Source organism: Megachile rotundata, chromosome 10 (genome assembly GCF_050947335.1).
Source record: "Megachile rotundata isolate GNS110a chromosome 10, iyMegRotu1, whole genome shotgun sequence".
Taxonomy (NCBI): Eukaryota; Metazoa; Arthropoda; class Insecta; order Hymenoptera; family Megachilidae; genus Megachile; species Megachile rotundata.
Window position 1 is genome coordinate 12007316 of NC_134992.1, and position 27005 is coordinate 12034320.

Here is a 27005-nt window from a genome sequence, read left to right on the forward strand (position 1 = left end):
CGCATTGATACGATAGACGAACGCGCATGCGCGGTCAGAGAAGAACGTGGGACCTTTATACAGCGCTCTTTCATTTTCTGGACCAAATACTTCTCCAAATCACTATATTCTGTATACTATATCTCTATGAATGTAACACATGGAACCTTACTAATTATTTCACTTAATAACTACATAATTAAATAACTATTCATATCAAATTTAACCTTATTCCTACCAGATGTCCAAATGACTGATGTCAACACATTAAAAGTCTAATCAAACTTCATGACATAAAAGTATCACGAAATATTGCTCATGATATATCAAATTAAAGCTCGAAGTGTACCGAAAACAATCACGTAAACGTTTCATACGTAACTTTCAGTAACTACATAATATTCTTGACAAACCAGCTGGATGTCAGAAATCATGCAACGCACAGCCTCACTTTTAGCATCGAGAATATTAATAAATAGTCTACATGATCATTTCTAGCGAATATAAAGGTGCAAATACAGTTTATACAGTTGTAGTTGGCAAATGTTCCGGCAGTTTTGCCTGGCAACAGTGAAAACGTAAAGCAGGTGCAACGCTTCTTTTATCTGTTCGTTAAACGAAGAAGGGAACGACAGAGGAGAAAAAAAAACAGAGAGTAAAAGTGTGCGGTTTATTGTTCAAGGGCGTCGACTGGACGGCTGAACGTTACACACGAACCGTGTGTTTAGCAGTCGTATAAGAATGCGCAGAACACCCTGGTACCGTAACGAATGCATCACTGGGAACATATTTTAAAATATTGTTGGTCAAATATGCACTTGTCTAACTGTATCTTTGCAATACAATACTTTGCTATACTTTGTGCAAATTTTTAATGACCACTTTGTCTTCTTGGACAGGTAGACTAAATTTTGACTTGGAAGAGTAGCAAGATCAAATTTTTAACTTTTGGGCTGAGTCATGTTTTAGACTCAAGGGGTTGAGTACATTTTTTAAGTCAAAAGGTTTTTAAACTTTTTCATAATCATGGTCCTTACTGTTAGACATATGTGGACATATGTTACATATTTCAGAAAGGGAACCACTTGTACATCTGTCACTTCAAAATCGAACTTGTTAGCAAGATCTAACGTCTTCTAAAAATCTTTGCAAGTTTAACAGAACAGTCTTGACAAATTAATTGTGTATCTCGATATTGTTAGACATGTGTGGACATATGTTACACATTTCAGAAAGGGAACCACTTGTACATCTGTCACTTCAAAATCGAACTTGTTAGCCAGATCTAACGTCTTCTAAAAATCTTAGCAAATTTAACAGAACAGTTTTGACAAATTAATTGTGTATCTTAATATAGTCAGACATATGTGGACATATGTTACACATTTCAGAAAGAGAGCAGCTTTTGTAGTCGCCACTTGAAAACCGAACCTATCGAAAAACCTCTGCAAATACTTTGCAAATTTAACGGAACCTTAACAAATTAATCGTGTCTGAAAAAAAGAAGAGCTCATTGAAGTACCCTTTGCTAAGAATTCCATGCTCGCTTCCACGTTCCAGCAGCCGGGAAATTGTACAAACTCCGTAGAAAAATCCGAACGATGTGGCCGACATCCTCCAATAAACCGATCCAGAGTGTGACGTGCGTCTTCCACTTCCCGTAGGTTGACCCTCTCGAAGAACGAGAAACAAGAGAGATCAGAGTGATTAGATCGGTCAGTTCACCGATTGCGATAAGAAACAATTCTGTTTCAGCTATTAATTAAGGAGTTACGAGGATCGTGGCTCGTCACCGTCGCTCCGGGAATTTCCTGATATTTCCCGCGCTCGATGAATTAATTGCCGAGCCCCGGTCCTCTCGCGTCCCCTCTCGGCCCCTCCTGCCTTTTTGCGATTGTAATTCGCTTCCTTGCCGCCGTTAGAAAAAGCCCGCCAACCAGGCCTGCAATTAAAATCCTCGAGCCGAGCCGGGACCCGGTCGATGCACCCTTTCCGAGCTGCGCGCGTGGACTCGGGAGAAAATCGCAAAAACCGTGGAAAGTGTCTGTACGTTTCTTGCGCCACGCGTTGTTCCGCGAGATTACGACCTTCGTGACGTCGTTCCGCTATTTTGCACTTGCTCTTTGTCAATCTTCCAATCAAACGACCCGCTAATTAAGAGAAACGGTTGTTTGTGGCGTTCGGATACGCGGGAGTTTGCATTTTTCTTTTACCTACGTTCTTGCAAGGTGCGAGGATAGTCTACCGGAGTTGCGGTGTTCGTATAAACTTTATAAGATCTCGATCGATTTCTTCAGAATAGAGATTAGTTTTTGAGAAATTTTGATTTTGAACGGATATAATTATTTAGTTATGTAAAATGTTAAATTTAAAATACGTAGTGACTGCGATACTAGAGTTTCTGCCTACAAATCAGACGCTTTCTAGTTCGAATCCAGAGGGTGGAATTATTATAGACATTTTCTTTTTACAACTAGTATTTGTATTATTCTAATTTTGAAGTTAAAAATGCATTTATAATATAATCTATTATATACATTCTTTTTAGTGAAAATAAATTTTCTATACACAATATGTCTCATTCTACTCCTGTTAGACTGACATACTCATTGCGTTATACTAACAGAAAGCCTTAAAGTACTTTGCTTTCCTCAAGAATTACATTTTGACCAACTTTACAGTGAAAATTGCATATCGATTTCATCCTCCAACCTTCTCATTAATCACAGACTCAAAATTTTCAAGAATGAAATCAGTACCGCTAACATCCGGAAATTAACGAAGACGCGATAAAAGGCGCTCCGCTCAAAGCTGCAATCGAAAATATTTTTTCTCCGTTTTCGACGCATTAACGTCGATAGCATTGCGAACCCTCGTAAGTTTCCGACGTTCCCCACCGATAAAGCAACCTTTGTGATCGTCGAAAAGGAGACCCGTCTCTCCATTTTTTTTGCTCCTTTCCCAAAGACAACCGTAAAAAGGCAATTATGGTAATCGGCAGATGAGTCGGCCAACGAAAAGGATACTTTCGATGGTCGCTTCAATTCTGTGGGTCCTCTTGTCGCGACAGATAACGTTCGCCGGGTAATTGGTTCGCTGTGTCGTCGACTTCGATACATCCTCGTTCGACGAAAATCAACAAGGTAGATTTTTTCTTGCTGGCATTTTTAACGCTGCTACCAGGAACTGAGTCATTAAACCTTTTAAACTTCTCATTCGTTAAACCCACGATTCTTTCCGCAATTAAGGAAACGGGAGAAAGTTCGTATATACTGACGCACCAGGTGCGTCAATGAAATGAAGTCAATTGGACGACCTTTACAATACAGACGCATCTGGTGCGTCACAAAAAAATGAAGTTAAATGGACGTTTTCAATAATGACGCACCTTGTGCGTCACAGAGATGGAGTTACTTGAACTTTTACAATAATGACTCACATGGTGCGTCAATAAAATGAAGTCAATTGGACAACCTTTACAATACAGACGCATCCGGTGCGTCACAAAAAAAATGAAGTTAAATGGACGTTTTCAATAATGACGCACCTTGTGCGTCACAGAAATATAGTTACTTGGACTTTTATAATAATGACTCACATGGTGCGTCATAGAAATAAAGTTGATTGATCAGTTCCAATACTGACGCACATGGTGCGTCACAGAAATGAAGTTAATTTTGACGTTTTCAATAATGACACACCTTGTGCGTCACAGAAATGAAGTTACTTTGACTTTTACAATAATGACTCACATGGTGCGTCATAGAAATAAAGTTGATTGATCAGTTCCAATACTGACGCATCTGGTGCGTCACAGAAATGAAGTTAATTTTGACGTTTTCAATGACACACCTTGTGCGTCACAGAAATGAAGTTACTTTGACTTTTACAATGACTCACATGGTGCGTCATAGAAATAAAGTTGATTGATCAGTTCCAATACTGACGCACATGGTGCGTCACAGAAATGAAGTTAATTTTGACGTTTTCAATAATGACGCACCAGGTGCGTCACAAAAAAAAGGAAGTTACTTTAACTTTTACAATAATGACTCACATGGTGCGTCATAGAAATGAAGTTGATTGATCAGTTCCAACACTGACGCAACAGGTGCGTCACAGAAGGAAGCTAAATTGTATCTTTCCAATACTGACGCACCTGGTGCGTCACAGAAATGAAGCTCAGAAAAGAAATCAACAACACTAGCAAAATCTGTTAAATACAAGAATATATGTTTTAAACTAACCTAACACTTCATTGAAATTTCTCCACACGCATACCATCGCAAACCGAAATAAGGTGTCAGAGTTTCATTTAAACGTTTGTCAAGTTTCACACTTAACGATCCTAATGTTACATAAAATGTTCTAAACACTTCCGTGAGATCGTTCAGCTACCTCGAACTCCAGTACGCTGTGTTTGGTCAAAGGATTAAAATTCTTGGCCAGCGAAGGAGTCGAAAAAAAAGAAGTTACCGATAATATCGTTTAGCTGCGCTAGAAAGTGTGCCGAACTACTTTCGAAATTCTGCACTCGTCGCTTCGAATCGATACGCATAACTCGTTTGAATACGTACACGGTTCAGCTTCGATCAGCATTAATATTAATTAGCATTAGGGAATTAATAAGCGGTTTCGAGTGGGTTTCGTGTGAACGTGACCCCGAATGCGGCCGCTTACAGTTAAACAGGGAGCCTCATGATTGTCACGTGTCTATCCATCGCTTTACTCTATCCCGACTTCCTGTTTTTCCCCTCTTCCTTTTAGCTGCGTGCTTCAACTTCTTAAACTCCGCTATTTACACGGATTAATAGACACTTTGGAAATTTTGATGCGTGGAGTCTCAGGAATTGGAGGAAGTTGCAGAATTTGGGACTTTGGGAATTTGGGATGCAGCAGATTCTGGGACCTTCAGAAATTTGGGACGTCTCAGAATTTGGGATTTTGGGAATTTGGGACCTTCAGAAATTTGGGACGTCTCAAAATTTGGGATTTTGGGAATTTGGGACCTTCAGAAATTTGGGACGTCTCAGAATTTGGGATTTTGGGAATTTGGGACCTTCAGAAATTTGGGACGTCTCAGAATTTGGGATTTTGGGAATTTGGGATGCAGCAGATTTTGGGACATTCAGAAATTTGGGACGCCTTAGAATTTAGGATTTTGGAAATTTGGGACTTAGGGAATTTGGGATGCAGCAGATTTTGGGACCTTCAGAAATTTGGGACGTCTCAGAATTTGGGATTTTGGGAATTTGGGACCTTCAGAAATTTGGGACGTCTCAGAATTTGGGATTTTGGGAATTTGGGACCTTCAGAAATTTGGGACGTCTCAGAATTTGGGATTTTGGGAATTTGGGATGCAGCAGATTTTGGGACATTCAGAAATTTGGGACGTCTTAGAATTTAGGATTTTGGAAATTTGGGACTTAGGGAATTTGGGATGCAGCAGATTTTGGGACCTTCAGAAATTTGGGACGTCTCAGAATTTGGGATTTTGGGAATTTGGCATGCAGCAGATTTTGTGACCTTCAGAAATTTGGGACGTCTCAGAATTTGGGACTTTGGGAATTCGGTACTTTAGAAATTTGGGATGCAGCAGATTTTGGGACCTTCAGAAATTTGGGACGTCTCAGAATTTGGTATCTCCAGAAATTTAGATTTTGTAGAATTTGGGATCTCCAGAAGTTTGGAAATTCGATGTCTTCAAAATCCAGAACTCTAGAAATCTAAAGCCACCATAAAAACTTACCGAACCGACTATGCCAAACCCGAACCGACTAAGCCAAAACCAAACCGGCCATATCAAACCCACTTCTTCGCAAACAATCCTCCCAAAATACCAAAAAACTTCCTCCACCAAATCACCCTAAACCTACTAAAAAATTCTTGAAAGTGCTCAAAGAATCCCGTTTCGAATACCATTTTCCAACTGTAACGATGCGTCTCGTTACCAGGCCAAACGTTTCGACGAAGTTGGACATAGAATATGAATCGACTATGGTGATGGAACAGTATGGATGTTCTATGGACACGTGATGGACCTATTTGGCCAGGTGGCCCGTTATCTGGAACGACGTGACATCGGTGCTCATCGAGGGCGCTGTTGTCGCCCGGCTCGTCGCGTGTTCCGGCTCGCGATCCGCTTTGCATTAATGACGCGTTATCGATGGTTATCGACGACGATCGTCGAGCACGCGAGCCGGAAGCACGCGTCGCGTGAAAATCGACGTTCGTTGAACGCGGGGCCGATTTAACGGAACTCACGTGTAACGGGCTGCATATCAAGTTTAGCCCTTTTACGGAGTCGGGTTGCGACGAGATCCACATGGCTCTGGGAATATTTCCCTTGGAAACTTGAACGTTTTTACCAGACTCCATTGTTCATGGTGAACCGATCTTGGTAATTTTTCTGATAAATTATACCTGACGTATCATATTTTTCGCCTTGCTGTTTTACGCTATGGCGGGACGAGGGTAGATGACATAGTTATTGGCAGATATCTCGTTGTGTGGCAGTTCTACGACAAATATGGTTATTACAAAACTTGTAACTTAGGAAATTCTCTAGAAAAAAGGTTCTATGAGTTTTTTTCGTGGGAGAAACCTTTTCCGTGTATAACGCAAATATTGTCGTTAATGTTAATATTGTGGTAGATCACATAGTCATTCGCAGATATCTCGTTATATAGCAGTTCTACGACAAATATGGTTATTATAAAACTTGTAGCTTAGGAAATTCTCTAGAAGAAAGGTCCTATGGGTTTTTTTCGTGGGAGAAACTTTTTTCGTGTATAACGCAAATATTGTCGTTGATGTTAATATTGTGGTAGATCACATAGTCATTCGCAGATATCTCGTTATATAGCAGTTCTACGACAAATATGGTTATTATAAAACTTGTAGCTTAGGAAATTCTCTAGAAGAAAGGTCCTATGAGTTTTGTTCGTGGGAGAAACTTTTTTCGTGTAGTACGCAAATGTTGACGGCACTATTAATATTGGAGTAAATGACAGTCATTCGCAGATATCTCGTTATGTAAGAACTCTACGACAAAAATGGACTGAACCAAACTTGTAACTTAAGAAATTCTCTAGAAGAAAGGTCCCATGCATTTTTTTCGTGGGAGCAACCATTTTCGTATATAACGCAAATCCATACAGTATATCAGGATTACTGAATTGTTAAAGTTTAATAACCCTGTTTAAAATGACGCTTTTAAAATTCTTTATAAAAACCTAATTTGCCATTCATCTTATTCATCAAGCTCATCCTTATTCATACACTTTGTCGATTTGAAGAGAAACAGTTAGCTCGTATCAATCTCTTGATAGTCGATGGGTAGTCAAGTTAATTAAATAACGAAGTCAGATCACACCTAAACAGTTAGGTAGAATTTTTCCGGAAACCTAAAAGTTGCATCGAGTAACCCACAGTAATCACAGTCTCGCGCACGCAATGTGCTAATAAGCCAGATATGGTCTCCCATGAGAGGTGTCAAACCGTCCATTCAAGTTCTGGTGTCTCAAAGTCCATTACCGTTAGAAGCTTCTACGTGTAAATGGTGTTGTGATGGATGAATATTCTAATTAAGTATCCAACACTGTAACTAGCTTCATCAAGGATATGCAGACAGCTTGATACCGATGTGTCCCCGGGTTGTTAACTGACTTTAGACAGGGTCCATCGGTGATTACTAATCGCGTTCATTATTCACGTAAACGCGAAACGTTACGATGACACATAATTAATACTGCTATTCATTTACGGGTGATTGATAATCCGGTGTCCGCTAGGGTAAAAACTTCTAGTCGCTTTAATCGCTAGAGATAAATGATTTTGATCCATGGAGCGGAACAAAGGATGCTTCAGAACGTGTGGACAACTGCACAATTTCAAAACGGTCAGAAATAAGTACCTAAATTAGGTACCAGAACTAGGTAACTACTAAAATACTTGTCTACCAAGTACCTAAATTAGGTACCAGAACTAGGTAACTACTAAAATACTTGTCTACTAAGTACCTAAATTAGGTACCAGAACTAGGTAACTACTAAAATACTTGTCTATTAGGTACCTAAATCAGGTACCTTAATTAGGCGACTACTAAAATACATGGCTATAAGGTACCTAAATTAGGTACATGAACTAGATTGTTACTACTAGGTACATAAATTAGGTACCTTAACTAGGCGACTACTAAAATACGTGGCTACAAGGTACCTAAATTAGGTACATGAATTAGGTTGTCATTACTAGGTACCCAAATCAGGTACCTTAACTAGGCGACTACTAAAATATGTGGCTACTAGGTATCTAAATAAGGTACATGAACTAGATTTGTTACTACTAGGTACCTAAATCAGGTACCTAAACTAGGCGACTGCTAAAATACGTGGCTACTACGTACATAAATTAGGTACCTGAACTAGGCTGTTACTACTAGGTACCTAAATTAGGTACCCAAACTAGGCGACTGCTAAAATATGTGGCTACTACGTACATAAATTAGGTACCTGAACTAGGCTGTTACTACTAGGTACCTAAATTAGGTACCCAAACTAGGCGACTGCTAAAATATGTGGCTACTAGGTACATAAATTAGGTACCTGAACTAGGCTGTTACTACTAGGTACCTAAATTAGGTACCCAAACTAGGCGACTGCTAAAATACTTGGCAACTAGGTACCTAAATTAGGTACCTCAATCAGGCTGTTACTACTAGATACCTAAATCAGGTACTTAAACTAGGCGACTACTAAAATACGTGGCTACTAGGTACCTAAATTAGGTACCTAAACAATTTGAATATCTGATTGGCAATGATTTAATAAAAAAGAAACAAGAATATCAAATTCACCGACAAGTACAAAATTACCTGATGACAAAATAATTGACTGAATGAAAATAAAATACAAGTTAATTTTTACACCTGAACATCACTGTTAGTCAATATGGTGTCAATGCTGAGAAGGACATCCTTGAATGCTTCCTGTATCGGAACGTAGCTGTCTTTCAATTGCACCAAATGAACTTTCACGAACAAACAAAATGAACTCTCTCGATAATTACGTGATAAGTCAGACATCAGACTCGTAATTTAAACAGGTTCCCCCGAAACTTCGAGGTGCAGATTCGGTTCGGCAAAGAGGTTAAATAACCTTGAAATCCGATGTTTGTTGGCGGCTCGTTGCCACGGCCAGGTGAAACCTGTTACATCAGACGATCACGAGCATACCGGTCCGGAGAGATTGCTAAAATCGGTCGGTCGCTCTGCCGTAATCCTTGGCCAAGGAAGGTCGTATCTCGAACGCCGGTTACGTCCAGAAATTGCAGGTTCCGTGGAACCGGCCTCTATAAATCCCGGGAATTACCGAAAGTCCGGGCTCGATTTAACTGTAAAAGCTTTCCCGATGCACTGAATCACGGGATCATCGGATTAACGAAACGCGTGTTTCGCAGAAAATCGTTCGACAACGACATCTACGAGGATGAATAAAAACAAATAGAAAGACCGGTCGACCACCCAGTCGCCCGAAAAAATAAAATATCCTCGAACGAGATAGCCCCCTAAGTCATCGACCCTCGATTATGGGGAGAACCGTGTAACGATCGATCACCGTCTCGAGATTTCCTATCTGAAGGGATCCGCTCAATTTTTCGTCGCCCGTCAAGCCTCGCTTGGAAATTTATGGGTACACGGTATTTCTTTTATCTTGCGAAATTGAAATGTTCGGCGACAAATAAAAGTCTGGACTTTTGACGATGTATCTCTGATAGCTGAAACTTGGTAGAAAACGATGGAACTTGTGAAGGAGTATACGGTAGAAATTTCCTTGTACGTCAGAAGGACGAAGCAATGCAATAAAAAAAGACTGCAGTGATATCTGAACTTGCAATCTGTTAAAACAGCAGGGTGTTTACCATCGAAGTAAAATTTTCTGTGTAATTCCTAACTCGAAATTTGCTGAAAGTCGAGTCGTACAAACAGCATAACAGGACAAATAACCTAAGGGCCATCAAGGAAAGTAAGAACCAGCAGAAAAATATAAACGTCCCTAGCGTCCTATTCAAGTGGCAATAATTAAAAAAGCAGCTTTCGGTTTTCTGCCACGTTACCGTGACTTTGCCACACTGTGAGGGTCCCGAAAAAGGAGCAACCGGACGAGTGCGGCCATCGAAGAGGAAGGGGCAACGACACGAGAAGAAGAAGAAGAAGTCAAACCGAAGAGACGAACGAAAGGGGAAAAAAAGGCGGGCAGCGTCGAAAAAAAAATTGAGAAAGAAACGAAAACCGCGGCAAAGGCGGGTGTCGTCTTATGGCGTACATACAGCGAGCGTATTAATGTGCGTTAAGACGCTGCGAAACGACGTGGCAGGCACACGGGTATAGGATGACACTTGGCTCAGGCCCTCGATCAGTTCGCCGTGCCCCACCGCGGGCACCCCACCCCGCTGCGCCCCGGCCCGCCCGCAGGCCCCTCGTTGCCGTTCGAGGCCCGAACGCGGTCGGCTACGCTCGGCTCCGGGCCGCTCGTGCGCCTCCGCGCCACTTCGGCCGCGCTCGGTTCGACCTTGAACGGGCCCTGTATGGTCTATGCCACTGACACGGACCAAGGACGGGAGGCCCCCACGTTGCTTGGGCACCGGCGCGGCGGCGTACTGTTGTCCCGAAACGCGGTCGTGGAACTCCGCGCGCTGGAAAGTGTTCGCCCGATGGCAAACTCTTTTTCGTGCTTCGTGCCTCTTTCCATCGCGTCCGCCATTGGCGTAGACACAACCAAACCGCACAAAAATCCTTACATCAAAGGTCACTTGGGTGCATTTTAACATTGTTTCTGTATTTTAAAGGGGATCGATAAAGATCAGATTCGGTTAGGACTTGTTTATGTTACAGATTTAAAATGAGGTGCATCAAAAATTATTTCTTTTTCTGACTTTGGAACTGTCCTTTCTGAAGAGGTTGAAATATACGTCACTGTGTTGGATGTTCAAAGAATTATTTCAGAATCTGATTTTTCTTGAGGAGTGTTCCTTCGGAGCTTGATTTCACTTCTCCTGAAGAGTCATGTTCTACTATAAAAGTATAGTCCTCAAATTTAACAAGATACTCCTCGTATTTAAATAGAAAAATACCTTCCTCAGTCTTCCTTCCTTCCTCACATGAGACATGACAAATATGTGACCATCACAAATATGACAAATGTGACAGGTACATTCGTCCAAAAACGTGAACAAATATGTAAAAGAACGTGTCCGCGTAAATAATGAAGAGAGGATTCGAACGAGGTTCGTGAAACAGCTAGAAGGAATCGCGATGAAAAATGTCGAGTGTCTAATTAAAAAAGGTATCAAAAGAGCGAAAGAACGTCGGGACCGGGTGAGGTTCGTCGAACCCTCCGGCCGGTCGGTTGTAATGCGTCTTTGCATCCATCACTTGGAACCGCACGTTAAATAAAACGCATCGAGGAGGAGTCGTGGAACTTTTTGGTCACGCCTATGGCGAAGACGGAGCACAGTGTCTGGGCCTAAACCACCAAAGCTACTCCGGGTCCGCTGGATCCCGTCCCGTGTCCACGCGCGTAAAAAAACAGCAACGAGAAAGGCTGGAGAGCTGGGCGTTGGCCCTAAATCTAACGAAATACTCGTCCGTTGCCACCGTCCGACCATAATGTATCCGGTGTAAAAGCCGTTTTTCACCAGCTCTTTCGCAACTTCTATTCCCATATGGTGATAACTAACACTCTACAAGATCAATATTTACTGTGCGCCGCGGGCTACATTCCTTTATTCTTTACGCGGGTGCTTTATTCACATTTGTGCCGGGGAGATTGCTTCAGATTTTTATCAAGCAGTGAGGAGTAAGCTGACTGATTTTAGACTTTTATCACTGGATGTTGGAAGACTAGGAGGACTAGTACTAGGAAGACTCTTTAGGAGGTTTGAAGGAGAATATGGAGGAACCCCAAATTAAACTAATGATGATTTCATACCTAGGCTCCTGAATTCACATATGTATACATAACTTAGAAGACTAGGTTCATATGCACATGGATCTCTACACCTTCCAATACCTATGTTCATAGATTACTGTATCTACAAGTCCATAGATTACTAGGTCTAGCTATAACTACACATCCCTATGTACCTAGATACCAGTATGTATCTTTACAGCCCTACATTTAGAGATTCCTATATCGGTATCCTTAGAACTCTACACCTCACATACCATATTCAGAGCCCAAACTATCCCGACATCCTCACATCCTCCGACCACAAATTATCCTTACATCCTCACATTTCCTTACCTCAAGCTATCCCTACATCCTCACATCATCCGACTCCAAACTATCCATATGTCCTCACATCATCCGACTCCAAACTATCCATATGTCCTCACATCATCCGACTCCAAACTATCTATATGTCTTCACATCCTCTCACCCAAACTATCCATATGTCCCCACATCCTCTCATCCCAAACTATCCATATGTCCTCACATCCTCTCAGCCCAAACTATCCCCACATCCTCACATCCTTCGACTCCAAACTATCCCTATGTCCTCACATCCTCTCAGCCCAAACTATCCTTACATCCTCACATCCCCTCAGCCCAAACTATCCTTACATCCTCACATCCTCTCATCCCAAACTATCTCTATGTCCTCACATCCTCTCAGCCCAAACTATCCTTACATCCTCACATCCTCTCAGCCCAAACTATCCTTACATCCTCACATCCTCTCATCCCAAACTATCTCTATGTCCTCACACACTCTCAGCCCAAACTATCCTTACATCCTCTCAGCCTAAACTATCCCTACATCCTCACATCCTCCAACCCCAAACTATCCCTACATCCCCACACCCTCCGATCCCAAAAACGTCCCTAAACCCCTCTACCTCTATAGACGTATACAGTGTCCCTGCATTCCTAATTAGAGTATAGTGTTTCACAATGTGCAGCTAGGTAAAAGGCTTAATTACAGTTCGATGTGACATGGGCGTAGAACGTTCCATTAGCAAAATTGCCATCGGAAGAATGCAAAAACGCTGTTCCCATTAACGACGTCATTATAGTGTATCACTCGTGGTTCCCGTTGTACATAAAAGATCGATGTAACGTTTTGTTGGCTCTCGTCCAGCCGCGTTCGACTACCGAGTTCGTGTCATATTTGTATCGTTCATATCCCTGTGTTTCTGCGTTATCGTACGGTTACAACGTCTTGTATCTCCTTTGCACCGGCATCACCGCTGTCCTTGTACACACGTTTTTCTTTCGTGTTGTTCTTGTACCCGTGTCGTACGGTTCTCGTTGCGTATAGTTGTTGTTTTTCGTGTCATGCTCATACCGTTGTTACGGTAATGTACCTTTTTCCGTCCCTTTTGTTAGCCGTGTAAATTTCTGAATATTAACCTTCCTCTGTACTTAAAAATCTCTACCCGGCTTTTAAGCTAATAACTCGGTTGGATATCGTGCCTCTAATGGGTGCAAACGTTTCGTACGGACGGTCTGGGTCATCATCGACGGAAGCTGGTAAATAATTGTTACGATGATCGAACGTCTGGTTATGCAAATCGTTGAAATAAATCTTTGTAATGCGGCCAGTTGGCGTTCGAAACGACTTGCTTCTGTTACACAAAGTTGCATGCTAATGGCCCGTAATCGAGGTAATTATCACGAGATAGTTCGTGTGTCGCCTTTACTTTGCACGACTGGTTTTACCCGGCTGAGAAACGAGATTTGCACTTTGCTACAAAATTACTGTACTCCGACGGACAAACGCGTTTAGGAGAGCGAAATTTCAGTGTAAATCGCTTTTAGGATTAAAAAGAGCGTTCGATGGGGAGTCTTTAAGCCAGAGTGCTCTGCTCTTTATTGAATCACTGTTCTTGTTGGAAACGAAGGTTGAAAAACGTGGTGTTCAAAACATGCTCTCATAAGCATTGCCATGTAAGGTGAAACACATTTTCTATGTTGCAATTTTTCTTGAAAAAGCTTGCAGTTTTTTTTTTTTTTGACTCCTATTGAAATTTTGGTATTATTTAGATCCTGATATTTATTAATTGGACTATTTGGAAGTTTTGGGCTGCAGATGGCAAATATTTGTAACATGTGCAAACTTAACATAAATTGATTGCAAGAATAAAATTTGAAGTTGCAGGACCAAAAAGTTATAAATTCTAAGATCGCAGATTCTCCAAATTCTACTAAAATTGCCAATTTCAAAAAGTTTCAAGGTCCAAGAATTTCATATTCCTATAATTCAAGAATCCCTAGATACAATATTACTATAGTACCGAAATCCCTAGAATCTATATGACTACAGTTCTAAAATCCCTAGAAGCCACATTCCTATAGTACTAAAATCCCTAGGGCCTATATTCCTACAATTCCAAAATCCCTAGGGTCCATATTGCCATAGTTGCAAAACCCCTAGGTTCCATATTTCTACCGTACCAATATCCCTAGAAGCCATATTACTATAGCTATAAAATCCCTAGGGTCCATATTTCTAAAATTCCAAAATCCCTAGGGTCCACATTGCCATAGTTCCAAAGTCCCTATGCTCGATCTTTCTACAATTCCAAAATTCCTAGGGTCCATATTCCTAAAATTCCAAAATCCCTAGGTTCCATATTTCTACCGTACCAAAATCTCTAGAAGCCATATTACTATAGCTATAAAATCCCTAGGGTCCATATTTCTAAAATTCCAAAATCCCTAGGGTTCATATTCCTAAAATTCCAAAATCCCTAGGTTCCATATTTCTACCGTACCAAAATCCCTAGAAGCCATATTACTATAGCTCTAAAATCCCTAGGATCCATATTTCTAAAATTCCGAAATCCATAGGGTCCATATTCCCATAGTTCCAAAGTCCCTAGCTTTGATGTTTCTACAATTCCAAACTCCCTAGGTTCCATATTTCTACCGTACCAAAATCCCTAGAAGCCATATTACTATAGCTCTAAAATCCCTAAGGTCCATATTTCCAAAATTCCAAAATCCCTAGGGTCCACATTCCCATAGTTCCGAAGTCCCTATGCTCGATATTTCTACAATTCCCAAATTCCTAGGTTCCACATTTCTACCGCACCAAAATCCCTAGAAGCCATATTACTATAGCTCTAAAATCCCTAGGGCGCATATTCTCATAGCTCCAAAGTCCCTAGGCTTAATACTTCTACGGTACAAAAATCCCTAGGACCCCCATTCCTACAATACAAAAATCCCTAGGACCTAAATTCTTGTAATCCCGAAGTCCCTAGACCCCTCACTCCTACAGCTCGAAATTCCCTAGATCTCACCGTCCCAAAGAAGCAGAGTCTGAAACTTGCACTCGATCGAGACACCCTGTTTAAAAATAAATGTAGATTTTAATGGAAAATATCGTTTCAACTCGAGCGTACGCTCAAACGATGAATACAGTTGAAAGTAGTAAAACTGTAAGATTTTAATTAAAATTCCAAGTGTAATTGCGGTACCCCGGTTGTCTAAGTATCCAACAGCATATCGTTAAACGAAAAAAAAAAGTTCGAAAGCGAATTAACGCTGGCCAGACATACAGGGTAATCGAGGATATTGAATCTTCCGCGATGCAACACGAAGCCAATCGACGCATACAATGTTATCCGGCATTTTTTCCGCGGGATTCCTGCGGTTCCACGGTGAACCGCGCAGAAAAACCATCGACAAGGTATCCCGAGCTTGTACCGTCGCCTTGTACGCCACGCTTTTTAACACTTTTCCGCGCGAGATTGCCGGCAAGAAACCGGCGCGCGCGATCAAAAAAGAAAAAATAACCGAGGCACGAGCGTGTTCCGACGCCTTTTTTTACGCTCGCGAAATTTCGTAAGACCCTCGAACACAGTGCTAATCGATGGACAACCACTCGCGAATACGGGCTTGTTTGAAATTTCCGACCGGGTAACGGGACGGACACGAAATGTGTACATACGTGCAATAATGATCGCTGGATTACCTCATTCCGAGGCCTGCCTCTTTTTTTCGGACAAAGAATGTGGACATAACCGTTCAACTGTTAATTTCTGCTCTTCGGATTGATGCTCATTAGCTTTTGGCTTCTTGATGAAGTAAGTTTACTTCAACTGGTGTCAGAGGTTTATTTGACTCACCTCTTTAGGTAGGTTATTTTATAAATAATTTCATCTATGATGAACTCGAGTCAGAGGTTTATTTCACTCACTTTTTTAGGTAGGTTATATTATTTTATATATAATTTCATCTATGATGAACTGGTGTCAGAGGTTTATTTGACTCACTTCTTTAGGTAGGTTACATTATTTTACTGCTTTGTTATTTTATAAATAATTTCATCTATAATGAACTGTGGTCAGGGGTTTATTTGACTTACTTTTTTAGGTAGGTTACATTATTTTACTGCTTTGTTATTTTATAAATAATTTCATCTATGATGAACTGGAGTCAGAGGTTTATTTCACTCACTTCTTAGGTAGGTTATTTTATTGCTTTGTTATTTTATAAATAATTTCATCTATGATGAACTGGAGTCAGAGGTTTATTTGACTCACTTCTTTAGGTAGGTTACATTATATTACTGCTTTGTTATTTTATAAATAATTTCATCTATGATGAACTGGAGTCAGAGGTTTATTTGACTCACTTCTTTAGGTAGGTTACATTATATTACTGCTTTGTTATTTTATAAATAATTTCATCTATAATAAACTGGAGTCAAAGGTTTATTTCGCTCACTCTTTTACGTAAGTTATTTTAGCGCTTTATTTTATTGTACTGTTTCATTGTTTTATAATTTTTGATCATTTCACTGTTTTACTACTTCACTAATTATCTACTTAACTATTCCACTTTACATTTTTACTACATTATTCAAGCATCCAACTTTTACGACACCAGATTGAAGTCATCACTCGAAACCGAAAATAATAAATCGTCTATATTGAAAAGATAAAATCAAGAAACGAGGATACGATTACGTCAACAAGTAAAAAGTTGTAATAAAAAGACAAAATGACAGATACACCGTCACTTAAAAAAATGAGCAATTGTGATTGTTCAATAATGAAAGTTACCCGAAGAGAATTAAAAGACAGAAACACGGATTAAAAAGATGACAGAAGAAAATATAGCGATTTAGAAAATATTCGAAGCTGTCCAGGCAACTTAATTGCAGCGTGCAATAAATAATGGTACTTTCGCTAATGTCTGAATAAGCGAGTACGTTGGTCTCCTTAAGCGTGCTTTAAACGACCCTGCAAGATATGCAATCATTACAGTATTAAAAGACTATCAACGACCTGACGTTGCGTGACACCGGGGTGAGATCACCACTCTTGAAATCCCCCATTTTGAAACTGACCGTGAATCATCCTGGAAGCATGCATTTTCATTCCGGCTGGAAGGCTGAAGAGCCGCGTGCCAGCTTTCGATACGCCTACCTGTCGAACCGGAGTAACGAACAGACAGCTACGTCCAAGTAAATTGAAAATGCAACGAAAAACCGGGAGGTATTAAGTTCACTTATCTTTGTGTGAACCGGAGAGATAATGGAACTCCTTGCGGCTTTGAAATTTTTATTCTGCGCGGTTCAACTACTCGAGTGTTCTCAGCGGTATGGGAAAGCATATTGCAGGGGAATGAATGTGTAGATTTCAAATTTTCAAATTTATGGTAGTTGGGATATGGAGATTTTGAGTAGTGGATTTCGGAATGGGGAGTAGGGATATTGGGAATTAGGAATATTTGGATTGAGGGGTATTGGGAGTCAAGGCGAGGGGTATTGGGATACAGTCTAGGGTTTTTGGTGTGTAAAGTAATGGGGTCTAAGGTCATTGGAGTCGAAGGATATGGGAACCTAGGGGATACTGGAATCTAGGAGTGCTTTCTGTAGATTTTAGGATTTGAGGATGTTGGTATTTAGAGTGGGACCTAGAAGTATTGGAACTTAGAAGTATTGGGACCTAGGGAGTATTAGAACCTAGGGGTATTGGGACTTAGGAGTACTGGGACCCAGAAGTATTGGTACCTGGGAGTATTGGGACATCGGGTGACTGCGACCTAGGAGTATTGGGACCGATAAGTTTTGGTACCTAGGGTGATTGGGACCTAGAAGTATTGGGACCTAGAGTGATTGGAACCTAGAGTGATTGGGACCTAGGAGTATTGGAACCTAGAGTGATTGGAACCTAGAGTGATTGGGACCTAGAGTGATTGGGACCTAGGTGTATTGGTACCTAGAGTGATTGGAACCTAGAGTGATTGGGACCTAGGAGTATTGGGACCTAGAGTGATTGGAACCTAGGAGTATTGGGACCTAGAGTGATTGGGACCTAGGAGTATTGGAACCTAGAGTGATTGGAACCTAGAGTGATTGGGACCTAGAGTGATTGGGACCTAGAGTGATTGGGACCTAGAAGTATTGGGACCTATAGTGATTGGGACCTAGAGTGATTGGGACCTAGGAGTATTGGGACCTAGGTGTATTGGTACCTAGAGTGATTGAAACCTAGAGTGAGTGGGACCTAGGAGTATTGAGACCTAGGTGTATTGGTACCTAGAGTGATTGGGACCTAGGAGTATTGGGACCTAGGTGTATTGGTACCTAGGGTGATTGAAACCTAGGAGTATTGGGACATAGAGGTATTGGGGAACTAGGAGTGTTGATACCTAGAGTGATTGGGACGTAGGAGTATTGGGAGCTAGAAGTATTGGAACCTGGAAGTATTGGGACCTCATCAAATTCACAGAGCCACCCTACAAGCTATCACGAAAAAAGTCAAAAACAAAGATTCGAAGACAGAATAAAATAGTTCTAATCCGAGTATTACACTATACAAGATGTCGCATTCGTAACGAAGTATTTGCTTTCGAATACAAGTGGAAACAAATGAGTTTTCTTTAAAAAGAGATCGTGCAAAACTGCAACGACACCAGAAACCATCAGACGCAGTCGTGACGTTAATGCAACGAGCCATTACAGGGGCAACGCTAATTACCACGCAACGAACGCATAAAAACAGAACAGTCGATCGATCTTTCACGACGAACGAGCGGTTTTGGCCCTCTGATTGCAAACTGCGTTCGTGGAACACCTTCCTGGATCAAGGTAATGGATGCGCGATCGTTTCTCTTCATGGAAACGTATTAATTATTTTCGTTGAATCCCGCCTGAACGAGAACACCGTGATTCTTCTTGGATAACGAACGGACGCGTCTTCTTTTTTTCCTTTAATCCGCTGAAAATGCTGAAGAAACTCCCCCCTCTGGATATCTCATTTATTACAGTTTATTGCTCGATGATGTTTCACCCTTTCCACCCGATGATTTAAGTACTTTTTTTTTTCTTAATAACTCGTGGAGGCAAAGTGACGCCAATTAACCTTTTGTATCAGCTGATCCCGCAAGACTTATGGGTTGGGTACTTACGGTGTAAGTAATGTCGTCACTCATCCTACGAGAACTCCCTGTGTGTCACCATCGGAATTTAATGGGCTTCTACGTCTTCATAAATCATGTTATCAGAAATCTTTCTATTACATAATTTTGATTTAATTCAATAGTTTAACGGACACCCTACTGAAGAGATACAGAGAATTCAAAATTCAAGTAATAATATTCCATCGAGGCAATACAACTGCTTTATTTATGATAATTTTTCGACTCTCTTTAAGCGCACGAAAAATATCTAATCTAAAAATACCTTTCAAATTTTATACAAATTTTGAAAATTATTTGCACGAAATTTTCGTGTTAACACCACAGTTCGCGCGTGCGTAAGAAAAGGGAACCGTTCCATCGTCGAAATAGATCGGTGGATGAGTTTATGGCGGAGATTCGAAGCTTGTCGTTCGAACGCGCCTGCAGGAATTCAATTAGCTCCGGGTGACCCGGTGCTCGATCCTTCCCCAGGATCGTACGACTCGCTCGAGGAAGCTTCGTTGCATCATCGAGCCGGTAATTACCGTGTGTGGTACAGTTAGGGGGTCGTTGGTGGTCCACGTAAATTAACGTGGGTCACCGTACAACCTCCGTGAACCTTCCGATCACAGCTTCGTACTCTGCTCCTTGCTACGTCGTTCATCCCGACTTGTTACTTCATGTTTAGTGTTAACACGTTCGCTACGACATTATAATAACTGCTATCGAACATACGATCGCTTCATTTTGCAATTTAATCTTTCAATTTCCTATTTCACGGAGCTGGTATTAGTCGTTAATAACAGGCACACGGTGTGTGGTCTAGTACGTGTTGACTTCGTACTGGCAGTACATTGACAATACAATGCGTTGCAATATAACGCGAGGAAATCTAATATGTGGCGATATAGTAAGTAGGGATATAGTGCATGGCGATATAACGCGAGGTAATCTAGTATGTGGCGATATAACAAGTGGAAATCTAATATATGGCGATATAACGCGAGGTAATCTAATATGTGGCGATATAACGCGAGGTAATCTAGTATGTGGCGATATATAGCGCGTAGCGATACAACACGAGAAAATCTAATATATGGCGATATAACGAGAGGTAATCTAATATGTGGCGATATAACGCGAGGTAATCTAATATGTGGCGATATAACGCGAGGTAATCTAGTATGTGGTGATATATAGCGCGTGGCGATATAACATGTGAAAATCTAATATATGGCGATATAACGCGAGGTACTCTAATATGTGGCGATATAACGCGAGGTAATCTAGTACGTGGCGATATATGGCGCGTGGCGATATAACACGTGGAAATCTAATATATGGCGATATAACGCGAGGTACTCTAATATGTGGCGATATAACGCGAGGTAATCTAGTACGTGGCGATATATGGCGCGTGGCGATATAACACGTGGAAATCTAATATATGGCGATATAACGCGAGGTAATCTAATATGTGGCGATATAACGCGAGGTAATCTAGTATGTGGCGATATAACACGTGGAAATCTAATATATGGCGATATGACGCGAGGTAATCTAATATGTGACGATATAACGCGAGGTAATCTAATATGTGGCGATATAACGTGAGGTAATCTAGTATGTGGTGATATAACGCGAGGAAATCTAATACATGGCGATATAACACGAAGTAATCTAATATGTGGTGATATATAGCATGTGGTAACATAACACATGAATATCTAGCGCACTGCTATATAACGCGTGGAAATTTATTGCACTGCAATGTAGCTCGTGGAGATTCCGTATACGGTGATATAGTGCGAGGTAATAGGATACGTTAAGACTCAGCGCGTTAAAATATGAAATGCGTTGATTTCGCGCATGGCAATATAGCATGCGACGATTTGACGCGTCGTAATTTATCCCGTCACAATGTAGCAGCACAATGTATTGTAACGTGGGAAAAGTTAGCGCGTCGTAATATAACACGTAGCAACGAACGCATGGCAATATAACATGTAGCAATATAACGGCTAGCGACACAATGCACAGCAATATAATGTCCTTCGATATAACGCGTGATAAAATATCGGCTAGCAACACAATGCATAATAACATAACGCAAAACGGCACAACGCATGAGTAATCTGTTGCTATATTTATGAAAGTTCACGATAATTCTCAGCCATTTAAGTCTTTAAGTTTTATAATTGATGAAAAGTCGTCAGTTTTTTCCAAGCGAATAATCTTACTTTCTAACGTTTCTACTATTAACATGTCATCGTATATCGTTCTGCGTAGTTGCAAAATAATTACTATGCACTTACGAAGTTACTTTGCCGTGGGTGATCGATGATCTGTAACGCGGTGCCTTTCTCCGTGATCGTTTCTACCGTTTGGAACAATGTTATCGAGCCACGTTTCACGGGTATCACTATACTTCGTGTAATTACTACGTACCGGCGGTAAGTTCATCGATGACCCACCGTGAACGATGGCAAGGAAATCGATCGATCGACGTTTGAAACGCCGTGAAAGTTACTGTTCTATTTTAACAATTCTCTGGTGCACGTGCAAAATCGTATCAAGTTAAACTTTTATTAAGATAACGACATTCATATGTTACATATGAATACATACATCATATGTTACATACGAATGTTCTCTACTGATGTTTATTATAATACTATCTTATTTTGTCGCTACTCTTTTATTTAATATTCCAACATGCTACGAAATTATTCGGCTTGAATTCTTTTGCATGTGCATTACAGAACTGTTCCTCGAATGTAGATACAGAAATAAATGATACTCACTCGTTTCCTTTCGCCCTATGTGTCTTGACCCTGAAACAAACATCCAGTATGATTCGTTCGTTGAATTAGCACTTTCCTATTTTACACAAAACAATATCTTACACAGACTATGATATCGACTACACAAAATAAAAACACTTGTCAGTTTGATACACAATAACTTAGCTAAACCAGGTGTCGCAATGAACCACACACATTTCAGTTAATAATTGTACACAAAGCCAGGTTAAATCAACTAGCAACTCGATGACCAAAAATCAGACGGAAGCACAAACTCAGAGTGAAAGAAGCGAAGCGAATGAGGAGTCCGTGTCCGTTGTATCGCGACCGCTTTTCATCGCGCGTCCAACTCACGTGCCACGTTCCCGGCAACGACATTTCCTGTTTCCTTCCCAGTCACCTGGCCAAAACCGGAAAATCCACGAGACCCATTCGTTATCCGACGGTCAAGGGGTCCGGCGGTAACCGTTCTGACGGATATCATCCTCGTGCCGGCCTGCATCCGCGTAAACTAGCCACACCGATGAATTATTTCGTGTTCGTGCCCGTGAAATAAATCGTTTCGTAGGCGACGCCGATGACGGAGAGATAAATGCTTGATGGATACGAGCTGTCCACGGTAGCGGTACTCAAAGGAATTCTTCAACGCTTGAGAGAAAGAGATAGCGTTTCACGTTGTTGCCGAGAAGACTTCTGACCCCTAGACGATCGTGAGCCTCTTTCTTTTTCTCCCAAACGATGCATATGAACACGGGGTGACTCGTTCGAAGGCCGGGTTAACGACGGATAGATTTTTGGACGATTAGACGCCGAGGAATTTGTATGCAAATTATCCACGTGATTTGCGAACAGTTTACTGCGACGCGATTTGTGACTACTATCGCTTTACTACGTATTACATCTTCTCTGTAACTTGTCCTCTGACTTCTTATTAAATTTAAACGTTTCTCGAGTTTAACGTTCTTAACAAGTGTTTAATTTCAGTTCTTAAATATACAATTTCATATGCTTCGAAATCTCCTTGTTCGTAAGTTTGCATGTTCATACATTTGCAAATTCAGATTTCCAAGAATCTAAATTTTCAGGCCCAAAATTTCTACATACGTTAACTTCCGATATGAATATTCCACGGCGTAAAGTCAACACGTGAACAGCCAGTAAGGAGTAGTTCTAAGCTTTTATTTTCTAAAATAAAAGACCTTGATGAGGTTCTAAATGCCGGTTCGGAAGACATTGGCAAACAAGAGAAAGTAGTCGAAGCGTGTATCTGATATCGTCAGTAGTAAAAACTCGATTAATTTATGGAAAAATGAAGTCCAGTGATTCGTACGTGATTGCATAGAACATATTACTCTCGTAGTTAATTAATTGCCACGACAAACCATTCGAACGATTATCGTGAAATATTTCTCCTAGACGAATTCAGGCATTGCAACGAAACCGGTAAAAACTGCTGATCGTTTTAACACGAAATCACGCGTGATTATTATCCGGATGCAGTAAAAGATCATCGTATAATAGCTTGCACCGAAACGATTTATTGCGCGTAATTACGAAGTGGTGGCAGTTTAAGACGCCTTTACAGCTTCGTACGCCGTTGCGACCGTTCATTCACTGAGAAAACGACCGGGCGACAATAAAGCCAATAAACGTTCTGATCACGGCCAAGTATCTCGGTGCTCCTATTATACGACCCGTTATACTAGCTCTTCATTCGACAAATTTCTGATTTGTCTTCGTAATTGAAGAATAAATGACAATATAACGCGACTAATAAATGTTCATAGCTCAACACTGAGCAGTTAGGATTCTTCGCTACTTCTATGTAGATAAAAGCAAACATCTTTTTGTATACTGCTTATCCATCATTCAAATCAATATCTTTGATACAATCAATAAAACATATCATCAAATCAATATTTATAGATAAATATTTCTTGCCGACACGCATATGTATCTTGCTACACAAGATTGACTGCAGAAGCTTTTAAAAAATGGAGACTGTCAGAATATCGAAAGTCCCAGGTCGCGCACGTGCCCGTTTTTCAATGAGCCACCGGGAAAACCTACTGGCCAATGAGACGTAAACAACGTATACCCAGAAGACCAAATTAATTCTTCAACGGTCACGTTCGCATAGAGTCGTTTGTATAATTCGCTAGTTTGCAGGGCGAACACGATGCACCTGACTAGGAAAGTATCTGCCAACCAATAATGCACTGTTCAGACACGTTTGAAACACGTCTGGCTTTCTTTATCGCTGTAGCATCAGGTGCACGAAATTTCACGTTGACCTTTTTTCTCCCTGATCGATAGAACAGTGAAAGCGTACTTTTCCAGGCCTTTGATCCTCAAGATTTTGCTAAAAGAAAGAAAATTGGTAGTGTATAAATTTAGGAATATTTGAGAATTTAAGTTTGTAAGTTTACCTAAGAAAATCCAGAGACAATCTTAAAATCCTGCTACAACAAAAACATGAAAACTTGTAAGAAAGTTGTCGCACACTTCTCCCTTCCATCTCCTTTCTTCCTATTGGGTGCACAGCACGTGCAAATGATGCAGAAAGAATGTAAAATTGGCGTAGGGTTTCTTGGAACAGGCACGCGTTCCACGAAAGTGTCGCTGCACGTTTCGAAAGTGAAACATTTGCCAAGGCGTGTCTGGGACTAATTATGCGAGGCACGGCGCTAATTAGCTGCTGACTGGCTATTTCACGGAAAATGCTGTCTTTATATTTAGCTGTATGTGCCTGCAGCAACAGTGGAAACAGATTAAACCTCTGCTTGTTTACCTCCCCCTGTGTGCTCGCAAACTGTGCACAGTTGTCGGTGCTGTTGGCATTGGATTACGTTGAAGCTTCATTATACCTATCGTGGCATTAGGGTGAGGTTCATTGTCCAGAGAGACAGAGCGTGCTTGATTATGCGCAGGAAAAGTAGATTTAGTTGTTCACGATGCAATAATGGGATAGGTCTAGGTGTGTTTGACTCTGTATACTTTCCTATGGCTGCAACAGCTTCAAAGGGAACAACGCTTAATGTAGCAATAGATTACGTTTCATTATGCCTAATACGGCTACAATTTAAATGTTGCTATTGCAGTGATAAATTGAGTTCAGAGACAATTTAGCATCGCTGAGAATTGTATGTAGATAGATTTACCGTGGCAAAGTGGGCTTACAGACACGTGGTACCAAGACAAATTATGCTCGTGCATAATTCTGGCTGCAATGATATTTAGATATCACCGGTGAAACAATTATGTCAAGTAGACATTGCCAAAGAGGCTTGTACCTTTGAATAATTTTCTCTGTGGAATGTAGTACAATATGCATTAAGCAATTATTACTTCTACGCTATTATGCCTTGGAAACATTCCATCTTTATCTGCTGAATACAAAAACATACTTTGGCTATATTTAGCTCATGCTTGGATAATAGATTCAGTTAAATGTATTACCTAAGGAAGTAAGAAGGGAAAGAAATTTCAAGTTAATCATTACTAAATTAACAAATAAAATTATATTTACCTTTGGTATTCTTAACAATATGTATTATAAATATGTCTTATACATTAATTTTCACTTTGACAAAGCAAAAGTAATGGTAGCTTCAGCAAAGATCCACAAGTGACTTTTTTAAATAAAAACTAAGAGAACGCAAGTCTTCAAACGGTAAAATATATATAAAAAAAGAAGTAGTACTTAAAGTTGTTTTTATCCTAAGGGAATAGTTTAGATGGTAGCATAGTGGCAAGCGGATATACGGGAGGAAAAGCTGGCGAGGGAACCGGCGTCGTGCTCGGTAAACTATGACGAAGGTTAGGTTATCTCAGGACGCGGATCTAAACGTTTTAACGTGTACCGGCACGCTTCTAGCACAGAGTACATTGTCATTTTATGAACAGTCGGCTCTTGCTGCACGACAGACGACACAACTGCTACAATTTGCGCGTGTAATTGCACCACTATCAATTTCATTTCACCAACGAAACATCAACACGCGCCCTGTCACTTTTGCGGGACGCTCTACTGCCGTTGCCTAGCAACCGGCGCTTATTTACCTTATGGCGCGAAGATTAATTCGATCGAAACGTTCTTGCGTTTAATGATTATTTTGGCGTGTGAGAACTTGGAGAATTGGAAATTTGGATTTAAGGAGGGTTTATTTGCGTATTGGGAAATTAGGGAGGTGGAAATTGAGAAGTTTATGGATTTGTAAAATGGGGAATTGGGGGATTTGGGACGTTGCAGAGTTGGAAGTTGGGGAATTGGGAATTGGCGAAATTGGAAGTTGGAAAATTGGGAATTTGTGGAATCGGGATATTAGCAAATGGGGGATTTGGGAATCGGGCAAATAGGAAATGGGGGATTTCGGAATCGGGAGATTAGGAAATGGGGGATTGGGGAATCGGGAAATTAGGAAATGGGGGATTGAAGAATCGGGAAATTAGGAAATGGGGGATTTGGGAATCGGGAAATTAGGAAATGGGGGATTTGGGAATCGGGAAATTAGCAAATGGGGGATTTGGAAATCGGGAAATTAGGAAATGGGGGATTTGGGAATCGGGAAATTAGGAAATGGGGGATTTAGGAATCGGGAAATTAGGAAATGGGGGATTTGGGAATCGGGAAATTAGGAAATGGGGGATTTGGAAATCGGGAAATTAGGAAATGGGGGATTTGGGAATCGAGAAATTAAGTAATCGTGGATTTGGGAATCGGGAAAATAGGAAATGGTGGATTTGGGAATCGGGAAAATAGGAAATGGGGGATTTGGGAATCAGGAAACTAGGAAATGGT

The 27005-nt window shown here is 40.8% G+C and overlaps 2 protein-coding genes across 10 annotated transcripts in view; both read right to left on the reverse strand.

Moving 5' to 3' along the window:
• RpS11 (ribosomal protein S11) overlaps positions 1-27005 on the reverse strand; it is a 352472-nt gene that overhangs the window by 214778 nt on the left and 110689 nt on the right. The gene's annotated exons all lie outside the window — the stretch shown is intronic.
• Positions 1-27005, reverse strand: part of sano (CABIT domain-containing protein serrano) — a 224240-nt gene that overhangs the window by 78570 nt on the left and 118665 nt on the right. For 4 of the 9 annotated variants that reach the window (XM_076536255.1, XM_076536249.1, XM_076536250.1 and 1 more), the window contains one exon: positions 22205-22234. The exons of 2 other annotated variants lie outside the window; for them this stretch is intronic. The gene's annotated coding sequence lies outside the window, so the exon portion shown is untranslated. Of the gene's footprint in view, positions 1-22204; positions 22235-22306; positions 24567-24633; positions 25227-25365; positions 25594-25733; positions 25756-27005 lie in introns of those variants that run through there. 3 more of the 9 variants (XM_076536252.1, XM_076536253.1, XM_076536254.1) reach the window with 3 other exon arrangements.